Source organism: Lissotriton helveticus, chromosome 7 (genome assembly GCF_964261635.1).
Source record: "Lissotriton helveticus chromosome 7, aLisHel1.1, whole genome shotgun sequence".
Lineage (NCBI taxonomy): Eukaryota > Metazoa > Chordata > Amphibia > Caudata > Salamandridae > Lissotriton > Lissotriton helveticus.
Window position 1 is genome coordinate 1,490,341,372 of NC_136068.1, and position 25,073 is coordinate 1,490,366,444.

The 25,073-nt window shown below is 42.2% G+C and overlaps 1 protein-coding gene across 1 annotated transcript in view; it reads left to right on the forward strand.

Annotated features, from left to right (window-relative positions):
* The window catches only part of TMEM238 (transmembrane protein 238), a 41,141-nt gene extending 16,514 nt beyond the window's left edge, over window positions 1–24,627 (forward strand). Inside the window, exon 2 of the mRNA XM_078654926.1 lies at window positions 23,194–24,627. The gene's annotated coding sequence lies outside the window, so the exon portion shown is untranslated. The remainder of the gene's footprint in view (window positions 1–23,193) is intronic.
* The last annotated feature ends 446 nt before the right edge of the window (window positions 24,628–25,073 follow it).

Sequence of the window (25,073 nt, forward strand, 5' to 3'; positions counted from 1 at the left end):
ACTTTGCATGCTTCATTTTCTCCTTCCGTTTGTAAGCAATTCTTCTTTCCTCAGCCATATTTAAGAATGCCTTTTCTTCAACTCTCATTTTACATGTCAAATTATTATTAAATTCATACTTGTGCATTAGATCATCTACTTCTAGGAAATAATCTCCCATTACCTCCGCATGTTTTCTCTTATTTAAGGTATTGTCAATCTTTAATTTTGCAAATATCTCATCCACATTAGAGTAATGATACTCCAGTTTCCCAGTCTTGTAAAACAAACTTGGAATTACACTACAAGTTACTCCATATGTAAGAGGAAGGTGGTGATAGGTCACCCCTTCTGACACTGATGCTGGCAATTTTACACAAACATAACAGTCATCAACATTCATAGTTTTAATATACTCAAGCAATAATTTTGAAAAAGTATTTTTGGTGTAATCACTGATGGATCTATCTTGATGCAATTCTGGTTTATACACATGAGTCTCGGGCACCTTTTCTTTCTCACTTTGTTTACTTGAACTCACATTTGGCTTTAGTTTTATCAAATTACCTTGGAAAGGTATCACAATAGCTAAAATTACCCACAATACCATCAACAATCCCAGACAAATTGTAAAACATCTACACCATTTTCTAAAAATAGAACATTTCGTTCTGTGATTATTCATTGTCATTTTCCCTAACACCGTTTCTTCGACCTTGTCACCTATACATTTCACACCACTTAGCACTCTAACAAGTTTTCTTTGACCTTCTGTCAGTTTCTATTCTAAATTATACTATAATTAGATTTTCTAACAAATTTTTCTTTGACCTTTTGTCAACTCCGACGTCTTCTATATTTACAAATCTGTCTAACAGGACTTCCGACTTTTTATTTGAATTTCATATACTTTTAGCATCTAACTTTTCCATTTCTTTAATTGACTTCTTTAATCACTTTTCCCAATTGGCTTTGGGTCATACACATTTTCTTGACTACTATTAACTTCAACAATGGGCGGCAGGACGATATATGTCCACTCAGGTGATTTGTACCTCTGATTTGGACTTCTTACTCTTTTAGGGCTTTGAATAGTCTCTATTTTCTTTCCCAATGTTTCTTTCTGGCTAGAAATCTCATTCACTTGGTCTTCTTGCTCTTTTGTTTTGTTCACTATTTTGAATCGTAATCCTCCAGTTCCTTTAGGCCAATTATCTCCTTTGCAGACTTTCTTAGTCTTCGGCTCTATTGTATTATGCTCTACTCTCCAAGCTCTTTTTCTTGTGCTTTTTTTCATGGAGTTTCATCTGCACTGTCATCAGTTTCACTTTAAGTGTCTTCCACTGTATCATTGATTATGATCTTCACAATGTCTTTGTCTTCATCAGTTTCAGTTCTCTTTACTGAACACCTTCATAACTGGTACTTGGAATCTCATCCTTATCGTGAGTTACTTCCTTTTCTCCAGTTTCAGGATTTCCATTCCTGCTTTCAGAGTCTTCAGTTTGCTTTACAGTTTTCTATTTTCCAATAACTTTTTCTTCACTTTCTATTGCGTCTTTACTGGTGCTTGTTTGTACCGATTCTCGACCTTCAAGTTGATCTTCTGAATCTGGTATTTCAACAATCTCCCTTTCACCTTCACCTTCAGACGCAGAACTGGCTTCTGATGCTTCCAGATGTCGACGTTCCTGTCGATATTCAATATCTGGATCCTTCTCTGGTTCACCTTCAGAATCAGTCAGTTGTACTTTTACCGTCGTATGGGTATTCAGGTTCAGGCACACGGATGGTGTGACTAGCATGAACCCACCTTTTCAGTCCAGCACACTTCACTGCAGTAGTACTGACCAAGATCACTTGACGTGGTCTTTGCCACCTGGGTACCAAACAATTCCTTCTGCGATGAACTTTCACTCGTACCCAGTCCCCAGGGACTAGATCATGAGCTGGAATTTTCTCTTTGGTATTTGATTCAGTTCCCACCTGGTGGAGCACAGAAGTTACTACATCAGATAGATTCTTGCAGTAATCCAGAATGATGTCATTATTTATGGTTAGCAATTTGTTAACTGGTACATAAGCCTGCCTCATCGCCCTTCCCATCAAGATCTCATGAGGACTTAATCCAGTTTTTCTGTCAGGTATGCTTCTTAATGTCATTAACACAAGTGGTAAAGCATCTGGCCACTTCATTCCTGTTGCCAAACACATCTTTGCAATTCTATTTTTAATCGTTCCATTCACCTGTTCAACTACTCCTGAAGCCTCAGGTCTATATGCACAATGTAGCTTCTGGCGAATGTCCAGAGCTTCACAAATCATCTGCATTAACTCATTTTGAAAATGCGGGCCTCTGTCCGACTCAATCATGACCGGGAACCCGAAACGTGGTATTATCTCACGCAAGAACAGTTTAGCAACAGTTATTCCATCATTCTTTCTCGTGCGGAAAGCTTCTACCCATCGAGAGAACAAACAGATTATCACAAGAACATATCTGAGTCTCTTGCATGGAGGTAATTCAACAAAATCCATCTGAACACTTGTAAATGGGCCACCCTCCCGTCCTATGGTTCCCAAACTTACAACAGTTTTTCTGTTTGGATTAAATTGCTGGCAGACTAAGCATCTCTGACACAAACTTTCAGCAATCATTCTGAATTTAGGATTATACCAAGTCTGCCTAAAGAGACGAATCATATCGTCTCTGCCAATATGTGCTTGACCATGGTACATTCGGGTCATATCTGAAATCGTGCTATCAGGCATTACTGGTCTTTCATCTTTGTAAACCCAAATTTCATCTTCCTCCCTTTGTCTACAATCTGATTTTAACCAAATATCTTTTTCCTCTGTTCCTGCCTCTTCCTGCATCTGCTTCACTTCCTGCCAAGTTTCCACTACAGTGGTTATCATTAAAGGACTTGGAACATGTTCTTCAGTTTTCTGTCGATTGATTGAAATTTGATTTTTGGAGCAATGCTTTGCAATTGCATCAGCATAACTGTTTCCTGTGGTGATATAATCCTCACCTTTCTTGTGGGCAGAACATTTTACCACAGCCAATTTTTCAGGCAGCTGTATCACATCAATCAATGTCTTTACAAACTCTGCATTCCGAATGGGTGTTCCTGCAGAGGTCAGATAACCTCTTTGGGACCAAAGCTGTCCACAATCATGAACAACTCCATAACCATATTGACTATCAGTCACTATGGTTACTTTCACCTCTTTTCCCAATTCACATGCTCGTATCAAAGCATTTAACTCTGCTATTTGAGCAGAATGAATTCCTTTCAGACAAGATGCTTCCAGCACTTCTGCCACTGTACAAACAGCATATGCAGCACTTAGAACACCACTCTCTGTTCTCAAGCATGATCCATCCACAAACATGACAAAGGTTCATCTTTAATGTCTGGACGTGGCTTTGTGCAATATTCCAGAACATCCAAACACTCGTGATCAAGCTCACCTTTCACTTCTGCCTCTACTGCATCAGGTAACAGTGTCGATGGGTTGACATTCACACATCTTGCAATTGTCACATTCTCAGCTCCCAAAATTATTTTCTCGTAACGTGTCATTCTGCTGTTAGTCATGTACTGAGTTTTTGCTCTTGTGAGGAGAATCTCCACTGAATGAGGTACATAGACTCTCACAGGAAATCCCATCACAATTCCTTCACTTTGTTCCAGACTTACACTGGTTGCTGCTACTGCTTTCAGACAACCTGGCAAAGCCTTTGCAACAGGGTCCAAAACAGCTGAGGAATACGCAATCGGTTTACTCATTCTTCCATGCCTCTGAATGAATACTAACGGAGCACATCCTTCTCGCTCACTGCAGTACAGTTCAAATTCTTTTTCATAATCAGGCATTCCCAAAGCTGGTGCTTTACACAATTTAGTTTTTAGCTGTTCAAATGCCTCCATCTCTGTTTTGGTCAAAACAATAGGGTCTCTGATATCTGCCTTTGTCAGTCTCTGTAATGGTTTTGCAATCAATGAGAATCCACTTATCCACTGTCTGCAATAACCCACCATTCCTAGGAACATTCTTACCTGTCTTTGAGTCTTGGGGGGCTGCATTCCTTGTATCATTTTAATCCTTTCAATTGTGATCTGTCTGATTCCCTTTGCAATCTTGTGGCCTAAATACTGTACTTCTTTCCGGCAAAACTGCAATTTTGATGGAGACACTTTATGTCCCTCCTCCGCCAAATGATTCAATAATGCCACTGTATCAGTTACACAGGCATCCTTTGTTTTTGATGCAACCAAAAGATCATCAATATGCTGTACTAACACAGATTCTCCAGGCATGCTCACATTTTCCAAAGATTTCTTTAGTAGCTGATTAAAAATCGATGGACTCTCAGTGTACCCTTGTGGAATTCTACACCATGCTAGGATACGATTTTTGGAACCGAAACGCAAAAAATGGTTGGCTTTCTGGATGCAATGGAACAGTAAAGAACGCATTGCACAAATCAGTCACTGTGTACCATTCTGCATCATGAGGTATTTGGTACAAAATCACTGCTGGATTCGGGACAATTGGACAACATGGGACAACAATTTTATTGACTTTTCTCAGGTCCTGTACAATTCTAAATGTTCCGTTTGGCTTCTTCAATCCCATAATTGGCGAATTACAAGGACTACTCTCAATTCCTCTTGGAATTCCATGCTCAATCATTTTGTCAATCACTGGAGTAATTCCTTCAATTACTTCGGCAGTCATTTTATACTGCGGTATATTCGGATAACTTGCACCTTCTTTTATGGAAACTTTCACAGGATCAGCTCCTTTCATCAAACCTATATCCTTTCCAGTGAAATCCCACACACTTTCTTTCACTGCCTCTTTCAGTTCAACAGAAATTTTCGCTGTATCAAAAACAGGAAACAGTTTGTCTTGTTCTGCCTCAATCATGAGCATTGTCAGTTTATACAAACTATCTTCGTCTGGAGTCTGTAATTCTATGCCATCTGGTGAACAGTATATGGCACAGTTCATTTTACACAATATATCCCTGCCTAACAAATTAACCGGACTGCTATCGCACACCACAAACCGATGCATATCTTTATACGTCCCAATTTCTATTTCAACTGGTTTTGTCAAAGGAGTATTTATTTGTCTGTTAGCTACACCTACAACCTGGATTGTCTCACCAGAGAGAGGAAGATTTTGAATTTCCACTGATCTAACAGTAGAACGGGTAGCACCAGTGTCCACTAGAAAAGTTATTTCCACATCATTCACCTTTCCGCTCACAAATGGACCTGACTGATCTACCTCAAGAGTGGCTCCAAGCACACACACTTCTTCCTCCCTCAGGCACCGTCAGAAACTTTCATCCGGCTCACTGCCATTCTCTTCTTGCAACCAATATTGAGGACACGCATTTACTCTTTGCGGTCTTTTTACCTGCTCACCACCGCTGAATCCTGTCTCTGCACTGTATCTCTGCTGATTCCCACTGTATGGCAGTGGCGGTTGTGGCACCTGACTTTGCTGATTTGCTATCTGCTGTTGCTGCGGTTGCTGCTGATTTACCTCAAACTGCACCTGCGGATTCAATGATGTATGTTCCCCATTAACTCTAGGCGGACATTTGCACTCTTGTTTCCAATGCCCTATCTGGCTGCAGTTGAAACGTGGCATTTTCTTTTTCAATTCATCAATATTCCCCACTAATTTACGTTTACATTTAATCCCACCTTGATTCCCTGCATTCTTATTCTCCATCTGTGCTACTTGTTGTTTGGCTACTTATACTTGTGCCCACACGGCTTTCTCTTTCAGCTTCTTTTGTTTTGCATCAATCTCCTCAATATTTTGCTTGTCTCAGAACCTTATCTACTGAACTCGACTGCCAATCCATCATGCTATGTCTAATCATGTCTGAAATTTCTGGTCTTAATCCATATACAAATCTATAAACAAAGTGACTCATGTCTTTCTCATTTAATTCCTCATAACCACTGTACTGTTTAAAGACTAATAACAACCTTTCGTAAAATGAATGCACAGTTTCTTTCGGCTCCTGCGTTGTTCTGTCTATCTTTGCCCAATCAGTTTCTTTTGGAGGTATTTTGTTCTTCAACCATACTATCACTTGCTCATATTTCCTCATCACGTCTGGTGAGGGAGCTCCAGTTTTCTCATCTCTGGGATATTCCTCCCTTGGCCAATCCACAGATATTTTACATTCTGTCCATAAATCTGTTGGTACCACTATGTCAAATAATCCATCTAAATCAATCCATAGTACCTTTGACACCTTTACAAATCTATCAACTTGTCGATACCATTCTACTGGTTTCTCTCTCAATCTGGGGAAATCATTCGTAAATGACAATATATCTTGTCTGCTCCAGGGCACATGTACATATCTTCCTCCAGGAATTTCTGTCATAGGGAATGTAGTTGCCACTTTTTCCTTCTCTCTAATGGGAAAAGCTAAAGTAGACTTATCACTATTTTCTTCCTTCTTCTTTGCACACTTGACTTTCCATTTGCCTACATCACCCCATTTGCGCAATAACACAATCAAATCTTTTATCTGCGCTTGTCTTCCTGCAGTGTTCATATTTTCAATGTCTCTTTCTGCAAAATCTACTCTAAGATTTCTGCAATTACTTTATTTTGGAAAAGTCTATTCCACATTCACTTGCCACTTCTTCCAATTGATTGTACATTGTCTTTGCTCTCCATGTTATACTTTTACATAAAAACATGAGCTCATCATCCTGATAAGTTTTCAATCTGTCTGTCCCAATTGTTCCAATTATTAATTCTTCCATTTCTACTTTTAATTTAGATTCATCCAACACTTTTAATTCCTGCTCTTTTAATTTTAATGATTTTATCCATTCACTCAATTCTTTTTCTGATGGTCCCATGGGTGTCTGCGTTAAATCTCTTTTATCTGCACTTTTCTCTGGAGTAGCAGAGTCAGATTCTGCTCCTGTTGGGTATCCACATAACAAATTTTGATTAAAAGTTAACTCTGGTGGATTTATGCTTATATTCTGCCTTATTTCTGATAAATCAGGACAAGTACTCTCTTTTGCTCTCTGTAAACTTTGTTGTAATGGAATGGTTAGTCTCGGCTCTTTTAATTTCTGATCTTCAAATACTGGTATTACCGGTCCTATGGTTACTGGCACAGTTACAGCTTCCATATTCTTAGTAAGGTTTTGAATCAATTCATGTGCAGGACGCTCATAATCAGACCTATTTGGCTGTTCATTACTTCGTCTTTCCGCGCTTAACACAATTCTGTGTGAATCATTACTTTGTACAGGAGTTCCTGTAATTCTAGCTTCTCCTATCGGCGTACTCGGGACATATCTTGTTTCTACTCTTTCAGGAAAATCTCTAAAATTTGTCTTGGCGATTTCATTAACTCTTTCTTCTGCCATTGGGGCATTTGGGGGTAGTCCATAAAGAACTTGGTTGATATGGGGGTGGTCTCCTATTTAATATTTCTTCTAAAACAGCATCCTCTGATTCGCTTTCACCATAGCTTTGATTTCCCAATTCTGTATTTTTTTTTCTTTTTTTCTTTTCTGTACTTTTTCGTCCCTCATATTCTTCAACCAATCTGATGGGATGCATGCCATCGCACATACTTCCATCCCTCCATCTTCGTATTCTAGTCTCATGTGTTTCTCCCCACAAATCTCTGCCTCTACCTCTCGGTCTAAGATGCCTACTCAACCTTTCACTTTCCATTTAATGCATCTCATCTTCCCACTCAACTAACGCCTCAAATTGAGTTGGTCTGGGTCTCGGTTCAAGTTTCATCATTTTGTCTCTCAAATTTCTCAGAATAGCCAAATCAAATGATCCTCCTTCCGGAAAAGCTAACACACCATCATCCTTGGTATAATGTACCCAATTTTCCAACCACACACAGGAAGCAGGCGTTTTCGGTGAAGGAAGTATTTTTCCCTCTCTCGTAACTACCTCTTTGTCTTTTACGAACATGTTTTTCAGCTTTTTAAACCATGAAGATTTCTTCGGTCATCATCATAATAGTAGTATGACATTTTCGGTAAAGTTTCCTGCTTTCAAAAGATCGCGAGCTATTTCTGTTGTTGATTCCGTAACACCAACCTATCACAGCGCGGTTCGCACTAATGCACCAGTTAGAACACGATACGTCACTATAGTGCTTAACCAATAGCCTTTGCTGCTTTCTGTGATGAACCAATCAACTCCTACTCTGTCTTGGTCACACGGACCAATCCCAGCGCGACACTTTTGACGTCATCAGCGCTCCGGCTTCTGCAGCGCCGACTGACCCCTCCCTTACAGGGTTTTTTCAAGAAGCCTTATTTACAAGATATTTTACAAAATCAGTTAGTAACTTACACAAAACAAATCCACTAATCTGTTTCGCTAATAAAGTGATAGAATTTTCAATCGCTCAAGTATTCTGTAACCGGAGTAGACAACGCTTATTTCCTCAGAATTTTTAGACTCGCCGATAAAGCAACACTACTGGCTTTACCCTTCTATCAGGCAATAACGATCTCGCTTCTCCAGGAAAGCACATATAGAGATCTTTTTCACCTCCTTAGAGACAGTCCCAGAGTTACAATTGAACGCATATTGCAATATCATTTACACACATTCATACGGAAAACCCTATTCATATGTACATGAACTCTGTGTTACCAGTAGGCAGCGCGTCCACTAACCCACCACAGAGTTCCTCTTTTGTTAGCAAAAGGGAGACGTCACTCCCTTTACCCTTCAATCAAGCTCGGGTTAGGACCTATTACTCTCCCAGCAGTAAGTTTTAGTCGGGAAGCACGGAATGATCCCTATACTTGAAGGCTGAAATTTCATAGACTGTCCTCACTATACATTTATCCTTTCACACCTAAGGTCCCTAAACAGTGATATGTGACGATACCACCGCAGTATTCGGCAATGCTCCTTTTTTGAAACTGACTAATTCACTGTGCGACTTTACCTAGCAACACTTCCTCTGCCTGCAGACAGAGGCACTGGCTTCACCCTACTCTATGAAGCCTTTCCAGAACTACATGTAACATAATACAAACTCAACAGATGTTAGTCATAATTCTGTACATCAAACTCTATATAGTACTTTACCATAACCCTAGCTAATTTCCTTAGTAACCACTACTCTGCTACCAAGTTAATACTGCTACAGCGCGGCTCCAGAAATCATTTCTAATCAACACTCACCATTACCCTGAAACCTTAAAAACACACAAATCATGGATCAGTGGGGCCCATAACACTGCGCATTTACCCTGTCACCAACCCATGCAGCCACTTATACACAAAGTGAGACACTGATACAGATATTTACATAATTAGACATTACTCGCTAACCCATGTATTCACTAAGATACACTTAATAAGTCAGTTATACAATCATTTTTACAAAAAAAGTCCATTTAGACACTTATTTACACATTTATTCTTCCATCGACCTTTAGATATAAATATATAAAACATATTTATTTTTCAGAAAGACACACATTCAATGGATGATGTTGCTACAGCGCGGCTCCAGAAATCATTTCTAATCAACACTCACCATTACCCTGAAACCTTAAAAACACACACATCATGCATCAGTGGGGCCCATAATACTGCTCATTTACCCTGTTCACTTACACTTGGCTTCAAGGCTCAGGTGAATCGTAAAGGAGAAACGCGGTAACATTTTGGTGGAGCGTCTAAACCTATTTAACTATTTGTTATTTACACCTGCAGATTTAAACATTTTCCATGGTTTTATTCAGACTTAAATTATTCAGACACACCACCATAGTGGCAATGGATCTACTAGAATGAAAATTAGGCGTAGGAAGAATCCAAAGACCAGCTCTTACTTCTTCATTTATCTAATTTTTATTCAAAGCAAATCTTTATCATGTCTGACATTTAGGCAGTAGTAAATCTTTATTCAGTAAAATCTTAAACTTTATTTCAAAATGATCATTTTATTTAGAGCTCAAGGAAATCGCTTTATTTTAGAAGTCAGTTAAAGATTAGCAAAGAGCAGATAGTTCCAAATTCATTCTCTCCTAACATCCCTAACTAGCACCCTCATCCTATCCTTCAATCCTGTAAAGCAAACAAGTAAAAAGTCATTAGATTCTTACACCCAGGAATCTGTCAGCAATCGGGCAGCATCTCCGATAGAAATTGAAAAGGGGACCCCTTCTAGCTAAAACCAGGGGTTTTTATACCCTATTTCCCTAACTTAATCTATCTAAATTGTAACTACTATCACTTATTTGGTCTCCTATTGGACAAAATCGGGTGGGTGAACATCTCTTCACTATTACAGCATCATTTTCACAACGTGTCAGCGAAAAGAGAAAGGGTCTTTGTTTAAATCAGTCCGTGGCCTAGGCGCTTCCTTGCATTTGAAACATGCATAAACTCTCCCAGGCTCTAAGCATTACATCGTCCACGCTTGGCACCCATCCTAGGTTCCGAGCCATGATAGCCTTGAACCTCCTCGAGCACAGTCAGTTCACTCTGACTTGCAGATTTTGGCGCGCCTGCGCAGTTCAGCTCTTGCTCGCAGTTTACCCAAGCAGCCATCTTTTGCATAGGCCTCAGAGGCCACTTTTGGAACTATCGTAAAAACAAACACAGATTTATGTTAATTATTGAATTTAAACCCATTCTGTTTATCTCCCACCTAACTAATGTTTCCCAGTTAGTTGTTACCTAGCAAATAAGCCACATAAATTTATTTTATACTTACATTTTTGACCTCTCCACCATACAGAAACGTGTAGAATAAGCACATTAAATTGCTTTTGTTTACAATTAAGCTGCACATTAGTACAAGACAATAACAATACATATTAGCTGGGTTTATTGCAACATGCAAGCAAAGTTAACTTTTCCCCATGTGCAATAGTAAAAATAATGTGTGCATTTTACTCGATGGTTGGTTAATTTCGCAAAACATGCAATTAGTAAATATTAACGTTATGGGACATTAACTTTACGAGGGGTACACAACATTTTTCATTTGCCACCACCTCGCTCCATCAATGTCATCAGTGATGTTATCAGTGATGTCACTGACCATATCATGAGTGATGTAATATGTGACGTCGTCAGCAGTGCATTGCGGGCGCTCGAGTTATAGTCAACTATAACGGGGGTATTTCATTGGTTTTGTATGAGTGAAATGTCCAGCTAACTATAACATGTGTGAAACCTATGGTTTTTCAGTGAAAAAAAAAAAAAAATATATATATATATATCATGTTTGAAGACACCACGGGTCCGCAACAGCAGTGGGGCTTCTTCCGCGGCTGGGTCAGCCGCTATTAATCCACAAAACACAAGTCACCCCCATAGAAGAGCCACCAGGTACAGGTTAGTTGCACTCTTTTTAATGAAATGCTGCAGCGACATTCAGTCAGGAAAACAGGCTTTAAGAGTGCTGCTAATTATATCCTCGACCCTCCTCCAGTGGGCGTTGCCGCTTCCACAGGCTTCTGGTTCTTGTAGTAGCACGTAGTGTTGCTTAAGTAAGCTTTGCCAAGAGGCCGTTTATTCAAAAATAATGTACAACCCCAGTGGGTAAAAGCAACAGTCCTGTGAACATGCACTGCCTTATTTCTGCATCTCATTAGGCAAATACCTCAAATATATATATATATTGCAGTATCTGTGAGGCCTGCACAAATAACAGGACTACATTTGTCCTTCCCTGGGAACCAAACACCCCATTATAGCGCTTGACTCTCAGAGGGTAGCATTGCAGAGCAGTCTAAGGCTTACTCAAGGGAGGTGGTGTGGGCTAGTAATCACCATTTACCAGAACGCAGAAATTACACTCTGTACAGTCTGTACTTTGCCTAATAAAAGGAAGAGTACATTTATTAAACACACACTACTCAATACAATGCAACAATATACAAATATAGATAAGTTGTTGGAAGTACTTCATGACATTGAATAACATTTCCACCCCTTCCGCGGGGGGGGGGGTCTAGTACCACCACTCCCATGTATGCACATCATCTTGTCCCCCTAATGCAGTGGGTTGAACATAACCTGGAGTGAGGGCCATGCCCACTGGCTCCATCCCAGTGGCGACCCACTCCATTATCTCAACAAGCATTAAAAATGGGCACACCTGCCCTCGTGACGCATAACCCTGACTGAGCATCTCATACTGACCATCACAGGATTAAGCTTATACAGCCAGACACCCTAGCAGGAATGACCAGCCACATAACCCCACTTTGCTTATGACTTCACATTACACATGTGAAGTCATAAGTGAAGTTCAATTGCACCCCTTCACCTCCAGGGGATGATCTTCTCCAGACATCCCCAGTTCAGCCCTTCACACCTAGCTGCAGTCCCTAACACACCCCTAGCTGAAGAACAAAAGTTACAGCCATAGGATGCTGTTGAAGCATGGCTAAGCCCTTGAGGGGTTGTTTCTTTCACGTCCCCCAGAGACTTAAGGAGGGACTTCACATCTTCGTGCTGGGGGAGACTGCGTTGCTCCTGCAGCTCCCCCTGCATCTTTGTACACACCTGGCAGTGACCCCGTCCTCCTGGGACCACCACATGTGAAAAATTGGCATGTTTTCTTGCAGGCCTGTCCAGGCTCTGCAAAGCATTAAGGGGCGCTCTTCCCCCATCTCGTGCATTTTAGATGAGCAGCTCTATTGCTACTCCGGGGAGAGTCGCACTGCCCGTGATGGCGGCCCTGCACTGCATTAGCCCCTCGTTGGGGGCTCAGCCTCACCCGGACCACTTATCTTCAGGTGAGTTACGAGCAGCGCAGGGAGCCCAACCCCGGCCACGCCGGCTGCTTCTCTGTGGGCCAGATCCCACCCAGGCACCCGCATGCCAGGCTCGTTGGAGAGCCACTCAGGGAGCCCACCCCAGGCTTCCCTACTCGCCAGCACCCTCGTGTGCTGCGGCGGGAGCCGGCACATTTGTTCTGCCCTCTCCTGTGAGGAGACGGCATTGGAGTTTCATACACAGCACAGGAGATCACTACGTGAATTGACCATACACGGAAGAGGAAGCGTCGTCAAATTGGATCTACCTATTTATATATTTTCCCCACGCCTGTGAATCGTGTGGGTTGGTATTATCACCATATGACAATAAGCTCTATTGAAGACAGTGAAGCTTTGAAAAAGTCGCATGTACATATACACTGAGGTGACGAAACATGTGTTGGCTGTTGATCTGGCATACAAAACTGCATATGAAGAGTCTACAATACAAGAATAAAGAATGAAGACACTACTATGAAATGTGTATACATTTGCGCTTACACACTATTGCTATTTCTGTCATTTACTGTATGAATTTAATTTGACACGTGCTAAGGAACTGAACATTTAATTGGCAAAGCCCCGGGGGGGGGGGGGGGGGGGGGTTGGTCCCTGGGGTGTGGGGGGGGGGCTCGAGCCCCCCCCCACAGACATATATCTTTTTAAAAAATGAGAGCCCCGGGGAGGTGGCGGTCCCCGGGGCTGTAGGGGCCCCTGCTATATAATTTGGGATTGCCTCCGGGACTCGGCCACCCGGGGGCTTAACAATAACGAAGTGTTGGGAGCCCACTTAGGGTCCCGGGCAAGAAGGTATGGGTAAGTAACAGGGCTAATTAGGCGGCAGACGAATGGAGGTTTGGACACTAATCGGGAAGTTCACCCAGGGTATGTGTAGCAGAAGCAGGCTGATGGTAATAGTCGTTCTGGTCCCCTCATCCAGTGTAAGGAGGGTGTCCCTCCCAACAGGGGGCATCTACTGCCATAAACTACCTCCCCCCAGCCCTCTTCGGGGCGCTGTGTACCTATAAAGCCACCTCATAGGCTGCCATTCATTTGTCGATGTGATCTTCTCCTGGAAATGAGGCACAATGTCGTGTGCACGTCGAGGTGAGTTGCACCAGACAATTCCGGTCAAACACAGACGCAAGTTCAGCTGTGTCACAGGAGGTAGAATGAGGCACTGCTACGGGTACAACCCCACCTCTGAGAGTTTCAGCCTGTGAATCGGAGCCCACACGCAATGTTCATGCAGTTAGCAAGTCGCCTTAGAGAGATGTAGCACGATAAACAAAGCGAGTTGCATGGGGTCTTGCAACAATTGTATCTGCTCGCCACCAACAAGATGATTATGCGTATCGAGACCTTGCATTGCAGGGGTCACACTCCTGAGGTGCTGGCAGGGTTTTTGGGGCTCCGCACCAGGCAATACGGTCTCTAGGTACAAAAGTTAGTTCACACATTCACACCGCGCTACCAGTGGGAATCCAGAAGACGATGCAGGCACTTAAGAGGGCACCGCTCTCCAGGTGTCACAGGTAGATGGTGTGGGTCCTTCTGGAAAAGTCGTTGATGTCCCTGAGAGAAAACGGGGGGCAAGCCAAGAAGCCCTTGGAGTGCACACGCCAGGGTGCCACACAGCAGCAGGTAGTCCGCCCAGGCCAGCCACTATACAGGAAGGGTGCATGGTTCCTTCCAATGACAGCAATTCTCCTTGCGCACATTCCTCTTGCAGTGTGCACCATGCAGTTCCAGTATCTCCGGTCCCACATCCCCACTAGTGTATCCCGCCCTGCTGAAGTATAGGATCTACTAGTTATTCTGCAGGGTGCCTTTGAAGTTGGGGGTGGGTCAGAGGGTTTCCCCTTGAACTATATATGTCTCTCTTAAATTTCAGTCCTGAGTGCCATGCGGCCATGGAATGCAGATCTTAATTTTTAGTGGAGCAATATTCTGGCTTCCCAGAGGCCAAGTATCAAAACCTCTCCCTCCAATCTATCCAGCCAGGCCCTCAAATGGCAGGAACCATGTGTAGAGAAGCCATAACCACTTATAATGTGCATGACAAACGTATAGGTGTGAATGAAGTTATCGTGCAAAGTAATACCAGAGCTGGTGAACCACGAGCATCACTACTTGCAACAGTGTATCAATTACAAATGCATGGACTGTGTATTAACCCAATGGTGAATGCAATCATTCTCGCATTTGGGAGAGTTTGTGCTATTGGTGTAAATGAAAATGTCGACTCCCGCCACACTCGCGCAACTATGGGATACAGGCAAGCTGCACAGAGGAGCAACCTAGCCTCCTGGCTTCTTACTCCCATCCAGTCAGAGAGAGTTGTCATTTAAACCACACCCACTGCGCATTCCGGCTGACTAATAAAAAAAAAATCTGGAATGTTTGCTATATTTATTTCCCTAGACATTAAACTGGCTAAAAGCATCCAAAAGTTGTAGGTGAAAAATGTGCGTAAAATGAGAAATATCTTGCTGGCATGATAGGTGAAACACAGATGGCCAATGCTATTACTCATTTCTGAGAGATTATCTTGGAATGCACCTCTATTACTGACCCCCTGCGGTATTGATTTTTTCAAAAGAGTGAAAATTATGCTAAAGGCCCGGCTCTTGTCGTTAGTTGTCCTTAGTCTGGCTTAGGAGGTACCAACTACACTCCCTCCCTTGTGTGGAGTGAGCGGACACCTACTGGAAGTTAACTAGAGTATACTTCCGTCGGGCGCCAGATTGGGGAGGTTAGAAGTTCAGCTGCCTCCATAAAAATGGATGCAGGGCTCGACGCGCAGAAGGCCACCCAGGAGAGTGAATTCTCATCAGTAAACCTTATTTTGTAGCGCAAGGAGCGCCTGGTAAAGGACTCACTAATTGATATTGAATTTGTAATTGAATTGTATATAACTTTAGAAGCTAAAGCGCCTTTTATCTTATAAAATTCATTTACACGGTAGAGCACTTCACATTCTACCTGCACACACTGCTCCTTTGCTCTCTGTAGGGTGCCTCCCTGGTCCACCACGGATCGTTCCGTTTGTGTGGAGGTAGCGGACACCTACCGGAAGTTACGTAGAGTATACTTCCGGCTGACACTAGATTGGGGAGGTTAGCATTTCAGCTGCCTCCATAAAAACGGATGCAGGGCACGTTGCCCAGCGGGCGAGCTGCTGGTGCGCCTAAGTCAAGCCCGTCTGTGCCTGGACGTCACCAGGAGCCAGAACCCCTGCCAGTTTAAGTTTAGATCGGGCTAATAAGACAACCATCCCTCAGAAATACTCAAGCCAAGAGTTAGTACGAATCAGAGATGGGTATCTCTCTAATATAATAGCCAGCAGAGCCTGCACCCCTTCAATAATTTCAGAAGGGCCTTTCTCTTGTAGGACCTGCAGATTTCAAAGTGCAGTGCCTGCAGAGCCCCTAGCCAATGTAATCATTGCAACCTCGTCCGACAGATATCAGGCCATCCCAGGTTACCAGCGAAAAGAAAGATCCCCTGCAACACGCCCATCAAAATAACAGAGGCTGGAATTGCTTTCTGGCTAACGTCCGATCCCTAACCAAACATTCAATAAACATCTGGGATCTGTTATTCTCCACTCTCCCTCATATCAGGTTTCTGACTGAAACCTGGACCTAGCCTCACTCCAATCCCGACATCGCTGTCGCGCTTCCTGAGGGCTACCTCATTCAAAGACTGGATAGACCCCATAAAGTAGGAGGAGGATTAGCTATCATATACAAAGACCCTATTAAAATCTCCATTATTGACCAACAATGCAGCAACACCATGGAGCTCCTAATCTTTAGAGCTAACCTACACCCTCAACTCAGCTGGAAAGGAGCTCTGGTATACCGACCTTCAGGACCCCTTTCCAATTTTTCCTCTCAACTAATGGAGCTTATCTCCCCCATGTTATCTCTACTAAGAATTTCCTAATATTGGGAGATTTCAATGTGCACGGTGAAATTCCTGCAAACAAAGAAGCTTCAGCATTATTGACAGACCTAGCCACGCTTGAACTAACTAAAATAAACAATGATCCCCCCCACCTGGCTGGACACACGTTAGACCTAATTCTAACTAACTCCCCCAACATAACCTATGGAGCTACCAGTCCCCTGACCTGGTCAGATCATTCTTTGATCGACTTTCTAATCAGCGGCCAAAAAGGAAATACAGTCCCTAAAACAAATCCCGCTAGGAAACACAGACAATGGCATAAAATTACACCCACAAACTTCCATCAAGCTTTCACACCCCCCAGTACTCTGAATTTGACAGCACAGAGGAACGTCTATCTTCCTTAACAAATAGTTGCTATCCACTATTCACCGCCTAGCCCCACTGAAATTACAACCGACTAGCAACATACCACAAAAACTTGAAATATGCACGGAAATTACACATCGCACTCCAAATCGAAAAGGCAGAAAATTCCCTGCGCACACTGTTCCAGGTATTAAAATCGTTTACCAATCCAAGGGCATGTAACACTGAAAACGCCCCTTCTCAAACTCTCTGTGACAACATTGCAAAGCATCTCTCTCAGAAAATAGAAAACATATACCAAAAGATTACCTCAGCCACCCATCCCCAGTCAGGTTCTAGCATAGATCCTCCCTTAATCACACCTGACGCCTTAACTCTAGAAATCTTTCAAACTCTTACGACTATTAAAGTAGATGTTCTCTTAAGAACTGTCAAATCATGGTCTCCACTTGACCCCATACCTGCTAAGACCACTGCTATGCTATCTAAAACACTTGCTGCTCAATCCTTAATAGTTCCATGGAGGAAGGCAGCCTCCCCCTTGAGTGGAAAGCTGCTCAGATCATCCCCATTGGGAAAAACCCTAATGCCGCTCTGGAAGACGTATCAAATTATCGTCCCATCTCTCTGCTCCCATTACACAGCAAACTATTAGAAAAGCACATAAACCAACACATATCCGAGTTTGTCGAATCCTCTAATCGTCTTGACCACTCACAATCCAGATGTTGACCTAAGCACAGCACTGAATCGACACTAGTGGAAGTCATTGATAACATCCAAATGCTAGCGGACAATGGTCGGGCAGTACTTTTGGTGCTGCTTGACCTGTCTGCCGCTTTCGATACCATCTCCCACCAGATCCTGCTCAAACGTCTTGAGGACATAGGTATTCAGGGTATAGCCTTGAAATGGTTGACCAACTTCTTAACCAATAGAACCCAAACCATCAATCTCGGTTCTTTTTGCTCACAGATCACCATAGTGACCAAGGGGGTTCTGCAGGGCTCTTGCTTGAGCCCTACATTACTTAACATCTATGTTACCCCCTTGACCGGGCTACTGAGGGAATTGGGCTTCATTCCCATCTCTTACGCCGATGACACGCGACTTCTCCTCTCCTTTGATAACACCGACCAGAACATTCAATCCACCTTCTCAGAAGGGATGAAACCCATTGCGCATTGGATGAGAGAAAACTTCCTTCAACTGAATACTGAAAAATCTGAAAATATGTTGTTCAGATAAGCAACAGTGAGATGGTCCCCAGCTGGCGGCCTGGGGAATTAGGATTAGCCTCTTTCCCTAAGCAGGTGGTGAGAAATCTAGGAGTGCGATTAGACAAGAAATTAACATTTGAATATCACGTGAATATTACAGCCGGGACATGCTTTCACACACTCTGCCTCCACCGAAGGGTTTTCCCTCTCCTGCCACTAGCCACTTGTAAAACCCTAATCCAGGCTTTGATCATCAGCCTCCTGGATTATTGCAATGCCCTGCTGATTACTGCAAAAGAAATGCCCCTTAAAAAACTACAAATAGTGCAAAACATTGCATTGTTTGGTGAGCAATGCCCCCCTAGAACCGCATCTATCCTGCTACTTTGAAAACTTCAATGGCTTCCAGTAAAAAAAAGAATTATGTTTTAAGTTTGTTGTATGGTGTACAAATCCCTAAACCGCATGGGCCCAAGCTATCTGACAGAAAATCTGGTCAGATACACACTGTCCAGGCCCCTGCAATCGAGTCACCTAGCTCTCCTCCACATCCTGCACTTTTTTAATTAGCCCGCATGGGCGGCAAAGCCTTCTCCCATCTGGCCCGGGCTACTGGAACCAACTCCCCATCCAGTTGCGCCTATGTACCAACTTCTTGGCCTTCAGAAAACTTCACTGTTCTGAATCTCTCCCCTGGTCGGGCGATTAGCAGTCACAGCGCGGAGATACCCCAATGGGGGTGATTTGGGCGCTCTACAAATCACACAAATAAATAAATAAAAATGATTCCAGTTACCGTGAGCTACGTGTTAGAAACTCCTTTCAGTGTTTGATTGTTTTCTAAGGCCACCTGAGAACACCTCTAAAATACAATGAGCGATGTTGTGAATTCTATATCATCCTGTCAAGTCCATCATTACCAATAGTGCAGAGTAGTATTTTCACATACTTTTCAGTGATAACAAGCCTCTTCATGACTGCAAGTGTTACCAGAGCCCTCATTACAAGTAGTGCTTAGAGGTATTACTTTCAGTGATGATACCTTTTTGGCACCATTACAAATGTTACCAAGTGTGGTAGTACTGGGTGGTACTACTGGTAATACCATACTCTCCATTACCAACTGCTTTACCAGCCACAAGTCCTACCTGCTGACATCAGGTAAAGGGTGTAAGAGGAAAAAGGCCAGGACATTTGGGATATATATATATGGTGTAAAGGACTTGGTAATACCAGGCAAGATGTTACACCCGGTTTTGCGCCTCATACCTGGAATGGGTACTAAATGAGTTCAAAAGAAGTGCTTATAATGATCATTAGTTGCATCCCCTAGGAGCACACCTGTATCTCCTAGATGTTTAATCAAGGATTTCTTTCACAAAAAAATGTTATGCTGTTTCTTAATTTGATTGAATTCTCTTTATTCCATTGTCATCATTGTTTTTATGAAATTATTTTCATTTCATGTTTTTATGTTCGTATCATTGTTTGCAACTGACATCATGGCTTTATCCAATGCATTTCGGGCATTGTATGCCTTTCATCAGGGAGCATGTGCTATATAAATAAATAACAAAAATGTATTCACTAATACAGTAAGCGTCTATCATGGTCAACTTATAGACTGTAAAGCTCACTCCATGCGTATTGAACATGCTACCAGTGCTCAAATTGTGGTGCTCAGTGTTCTAATAGTGAGTGCTAGTGTACTATTGTGAACAAAGTAAAAAACGGGCAGTGTGAAAAAAACAGGCGAGGGACTTACATGTCTGTATAGTAGCGTATTGGCACTCAAGTATCAAGTATTCCACGAAAAGCTAAAGGAAAAATCGGGTCGTAAATAACATGAAGGTAATGGTAATGTCACGAATATTAAATGGATGACAGTTTCGAGGATGAGAAATTTTAATTGGGACTTGTTGTCGCCATCTTTGACAATCTTCCTATTTTTGCATTCACAAGAGGCGAATCTAGGTGAACTCCTTAAATCCCAAACACCCATACCAATAACCTACAGAGGGACCAGACCATGCTCACATTGTGGGAACTGCAATAACATTTTAAGAGGATCCACCATAACTCATCCCATGAAGGGACACAACATTAAACTGCAAGTCAATGCGACGTGCGATACCCCCAACGTAACCTATATGTTAAAATGCCTGTGTGGCAAAGTGTATATCGGTAAGACTGAGAGAAAAATTAAGACCAGGATTAATGAACATAAATCTAACATAAGAACCCATAATCAGAAATCTTCAGTTGCACTCCACTTCTCGGAAGCACACTACAACGTGTCCCAATTAAAATTTCTCATCCTCGAAACGTCACCAGAAAAGAAGGACTGGACAACAATAAACATCTCCTCCAAAGAGAAAATAGTTGGATTTATACTATGAACTCTAGCAAACTTTTTGGGTTAAATGATCGCATAGAATTTGCGTGCTATCTTTAATGTGACATGGCAATTCATTTGATGCCGCTAATTCATTCCTGTATTCTGTTTTATTGATGCCATGTCTATGGCCTAATGTTCCCTAACCATGCAATTTATTTTGTATCTTGTATTTTTGAATTATGTTCATGATTATGTTCATTTTCATATGTCACACATTCTTTCAAATACATAACACGTGTCACCCTATTCATTCATATAATATATAGCATTTAAACTTCTTCATATTTTAACAGACTCGAGACTCGCAAGTCTCTCATTCATTTCCATGGTTCCATTTTCGTGGTCACATGACCGGCACATTCACCAATTGAATTGCTTCTTGGTTAAGTATCCGGAAGCAACCAAAACAAACACAAGGAACCAAGCGCACCACGGTAGCCGAGTCGAATGAAGGAGAAGACGCTGCACGTCTCCATAAACTGTAAGTTCTCACGCGATCCTTGGGGATCCATTTAATATTCGTGACATTACCATTAGCTTCATGTTATTTACGACCCGATTTTTCCTTTAGCTTTTTGTGGAATACTTGATACTTGAGCGCCAATACGCTACTATACAGACATGCAAGTCCCTCGCCCGTTTTTTTCACACTGCCCGTTTTTTACTTTGTTCCCAATAGTACACTAGCACTCACTATTAGAACACTGAGCACCACAATTTGAGCACTGCTAGCATGTCAACACGCATGGAGTGAGCTTTACAGTCTATAAGTTGACCATGATAGACGCTTACTGTATTAGTGAATACATTTTTGTTATTTATTTATATAGCACATGCTCCCTGGTGAAGGGCATACAATGCCCGAAATGCATTGGATAAAGCCATGATGATGTCAGTTGCAAACAATGATACGAGCATAAAAACATGAAATGAAAATAATTTCGTAAAAACAATGATGACAATGGAATAAAGAGAATTCAATCAAATTAAGAAACAGCATAACACTTTTTTGTGAAAGAAATCCTTGATTAAACATCTAGGAGATACAGGTGTGCACCTAGGGGATGCAACTAATGATAATTAGAAGCACTTCTTTTGGAGTATGACATAGGCGTCCAGGACAGGAGACGTCACCCAGGTGGCACCCGGGACTTTCAAACTAAAAAAGCGAACTATTGAAAAACGACCGAATCTCAGGCTGTGCACTAATCTTCACTACCTAATTCATTTACTAAATGAGTTTGCCATAACATCAGGTAGTGATAATACCAGGCCCATTATCAGCACCCCACTTTATTGACCAACTCTTCATAAGGACCAGACCCTCAAAATAATGCTCTTGGCAGTCTTCAGAGCCTTACCAAAAATGCGTGAGGATTTCTGACAAAACCATTTGTTCATCGAAACAGCAAAAATATTATTTTAGAAGTTTGTTTGAACTCCTACCTAACCAAACAAATTTGCAGAATCTGTAACATAACACTATGCAGTACAGTATATTAAAACGTCGGAAGGTACACACAGTATCTTTATTAACCCCACATCTATCGTCATGTCTCAAACCCAGTTTGAATATGTTTACTTATCAGTTTTTACGTAAAGACTATTGCTGAATGAGTAATATACACAAGTCTTCTGAAGTAGGAAAGTTCATGCTCAGGCCATCAAACCAGAAATTAGCTCTTTTGAGTTTACGCCAAAATCACGGAGAACAGTCGTATTTCAGAAAAAGCTGAAACTGATGTTTTTTCGGTGTCTTCAGCAGGACCCGAAGAGGAGGTTTGGGCCCTCCATTAATATGGTAGTGGTGCCAGAAAGCAGTTTCTGCTCCTGGGAAGGATTGACTTGGAAATGCACTTTTGTTTGGAAAAAAACAGATTTTCATGCCAACATTTCAGAGCTCTACGGATGCGATCTGTAAGTCCTGGCCGCAGTTCTGCATTATTTTACTGTAAGTTCTCGGAACCCTAATGAAATACTAGCATTCGAGAAGAAACGTGATAACTTGTGTTAGTCTGGAAATATTTAGTGGAATTCATCTATGGGTGATGTTTTACAAAAATATATGCATTTTCAGAAATCTGTGTGTGTGTGTATAGTTGTGTGATTTTGCTGCAACTCACTTCAGGAACTTTTATACAACTTATGGTACTTTGTGATCTATACAAAACCTCAACATTTTGAATAAAACAGTAGTGTAAACTCTGACAAAATGCTGCATTTATGGCACAAAACTCCCCCACAAAAGCTACTTTTATGGGAGAATTATCTTCCAAAAATTGGTTTTGTTGGCTATTTGACAATCTGGCAGAGTTGCACAACTCCTGCAGACTTCACAAAGTTCTCAAACGAAGGACTTTGCAGAACTTTGCTGGGGAAATGTAAACTGTTCACAGCCAGTGGAAGTTGTAGTTGCGTGGTCAACAGTTTGCTAACTTCAGTTTTCTTTTTCTTCCCCTTTTTGTCATTTCAGGACTTTTACGTTTTTCACACGGTGAAGAATAGAGTGACGGCAGGTGCTGAGGGCTCAAACCCACACTTCCTCTGCTCCCAGTGTTTCTTCTATTCGGAACTAACTGCTTTTGCCAACTTTCTTGAGATGGAAAACATTGGACCTTCTTGGCTACTAAGACTTCAGATGGTTCGGCTAGTTCTCTGTTCTACAGACCACAAGCGTGTCCTGGTAGAATGAGATGTAATGAGGCAGAGTGTGTGGTAGTAACCCCCCACCACCCCCCGGGAATATGTTGCCCATATTTGCACCATGATGTGCTTCCTCTATGGATGGCGCCAACTTCAACAATTTATTCTTAACTTGATCCCTGGAGAGCATTTGTTGGGACGCTTCATCAGTGCTGGAGGTTCATGGTGAAAGTCACACTGTGGACACTAGAAGCCCTGCCACGCATCAGCTGAGACGCTGCCGCAAGCTCGCTGTAGAGCCCCACATTGGCAAGGCCAACCACTTACATCAGGACCTTCCGCAAACCTTTAACTACATGGACCTCTGCAGCCAAAGCTGCCTTGCACCGCAGACACCATTCCTCACTCTCTGCACTCTGGGATACTTCCTCTCCTTGTGTTTGTTATCGTAGAAACATGAGATGCAGGAAGCAGACTTTTAAATAGGTGGATTCAATGTTGCTTTTTTTAGGAGACTGTATTTTAATTTGCTTTGCTTTCCTATTTTTCTCCATTTCATTTCTGTGCTCAGACACTGCCCAATAATCGGTGGAGGCTGCATTTTTCGCTAGCACAAGCAAGGTCATTCCCTTTCAGGTCTGAACGGGGCATACGTTTGAGCAAATGATTGAGTGTCTTTGTGGGAGAGATGGGCACGATGTAATTTGCATCCTATGTTCATCCATAATCTCATCTGTCCCAATGCCGAATCAAAAAAGCATATATAATAGTTTTCTCGGTCTATAACAATTGTGTGCGTTTCCTGAGATGATCAGGCATTGGTGACCATTGTGGGTTAGGTAGGCAGGCGTGGAGTAGGTAGTTGTGTTTATTTTTGGGATTAGAGTCAGGAAGATACTAGGCAATCTGGCAGGCCTCCCATGTTTAGTGCTCACCTCGTATGTTTACAGATACTTTTAAACGGGTTCATCTCATCCACCCCCTTCCTTTCCATCTTCATAACTGTAAACTGGCCCAGCAAACGAGGGGGACTTTCAGGCAACCACGGGCTTCAACCGCCAGCACGCGGGTGCTTTTTGGAGGGAAAGGTGAGGCGTGCGTGTCTCAGCTGCCTAATACAACTGGCAGAACAAGCTGGGATACATGAAGGCCACCCTTCTCGTATGGGGCAGCAGCAACCCGTGCATTTTATGTCCGTGTGCCTTCTTACTGCCAACGTTTTGTCACTTCTTTTTTAAACAAATAAATCTAATTACATACTTTACGAGTCATCGAATTGAGTGTATTTAAAAAAAAAACTTTCATTGAGACGATAAGACGAGTTTTGTGAGTGGAGAAACCCAACGCACGGAGTAGACATCACCTCTCTGATCGGGGTGTAGTAATCGAAGTGTAGCGGTATAACAGGATGGTGTCTAGTGTGCTCAGAGGGCCAGAAACAGAAAATTCAATCTATGCAAATATGTTACTTTGCTTACATGGAATTAGATCGAGATGTACAGATTGTTTTAGATATTGTACAGGAAACCATCACCAAGGCGAGAAATACCTTATCAAAGGCTCTAAGCATCCTCCTTACAAGGCACGAGCTCGTCCTGGATACCCATTTACCAACCCATATGCAAGCAGCAGCCCACGCCAGCTCCGAGTGTGAAATTAATGATATTTGGACAGACTGCTTATAATCAAACAGCTGACCGCTTCCTTTTC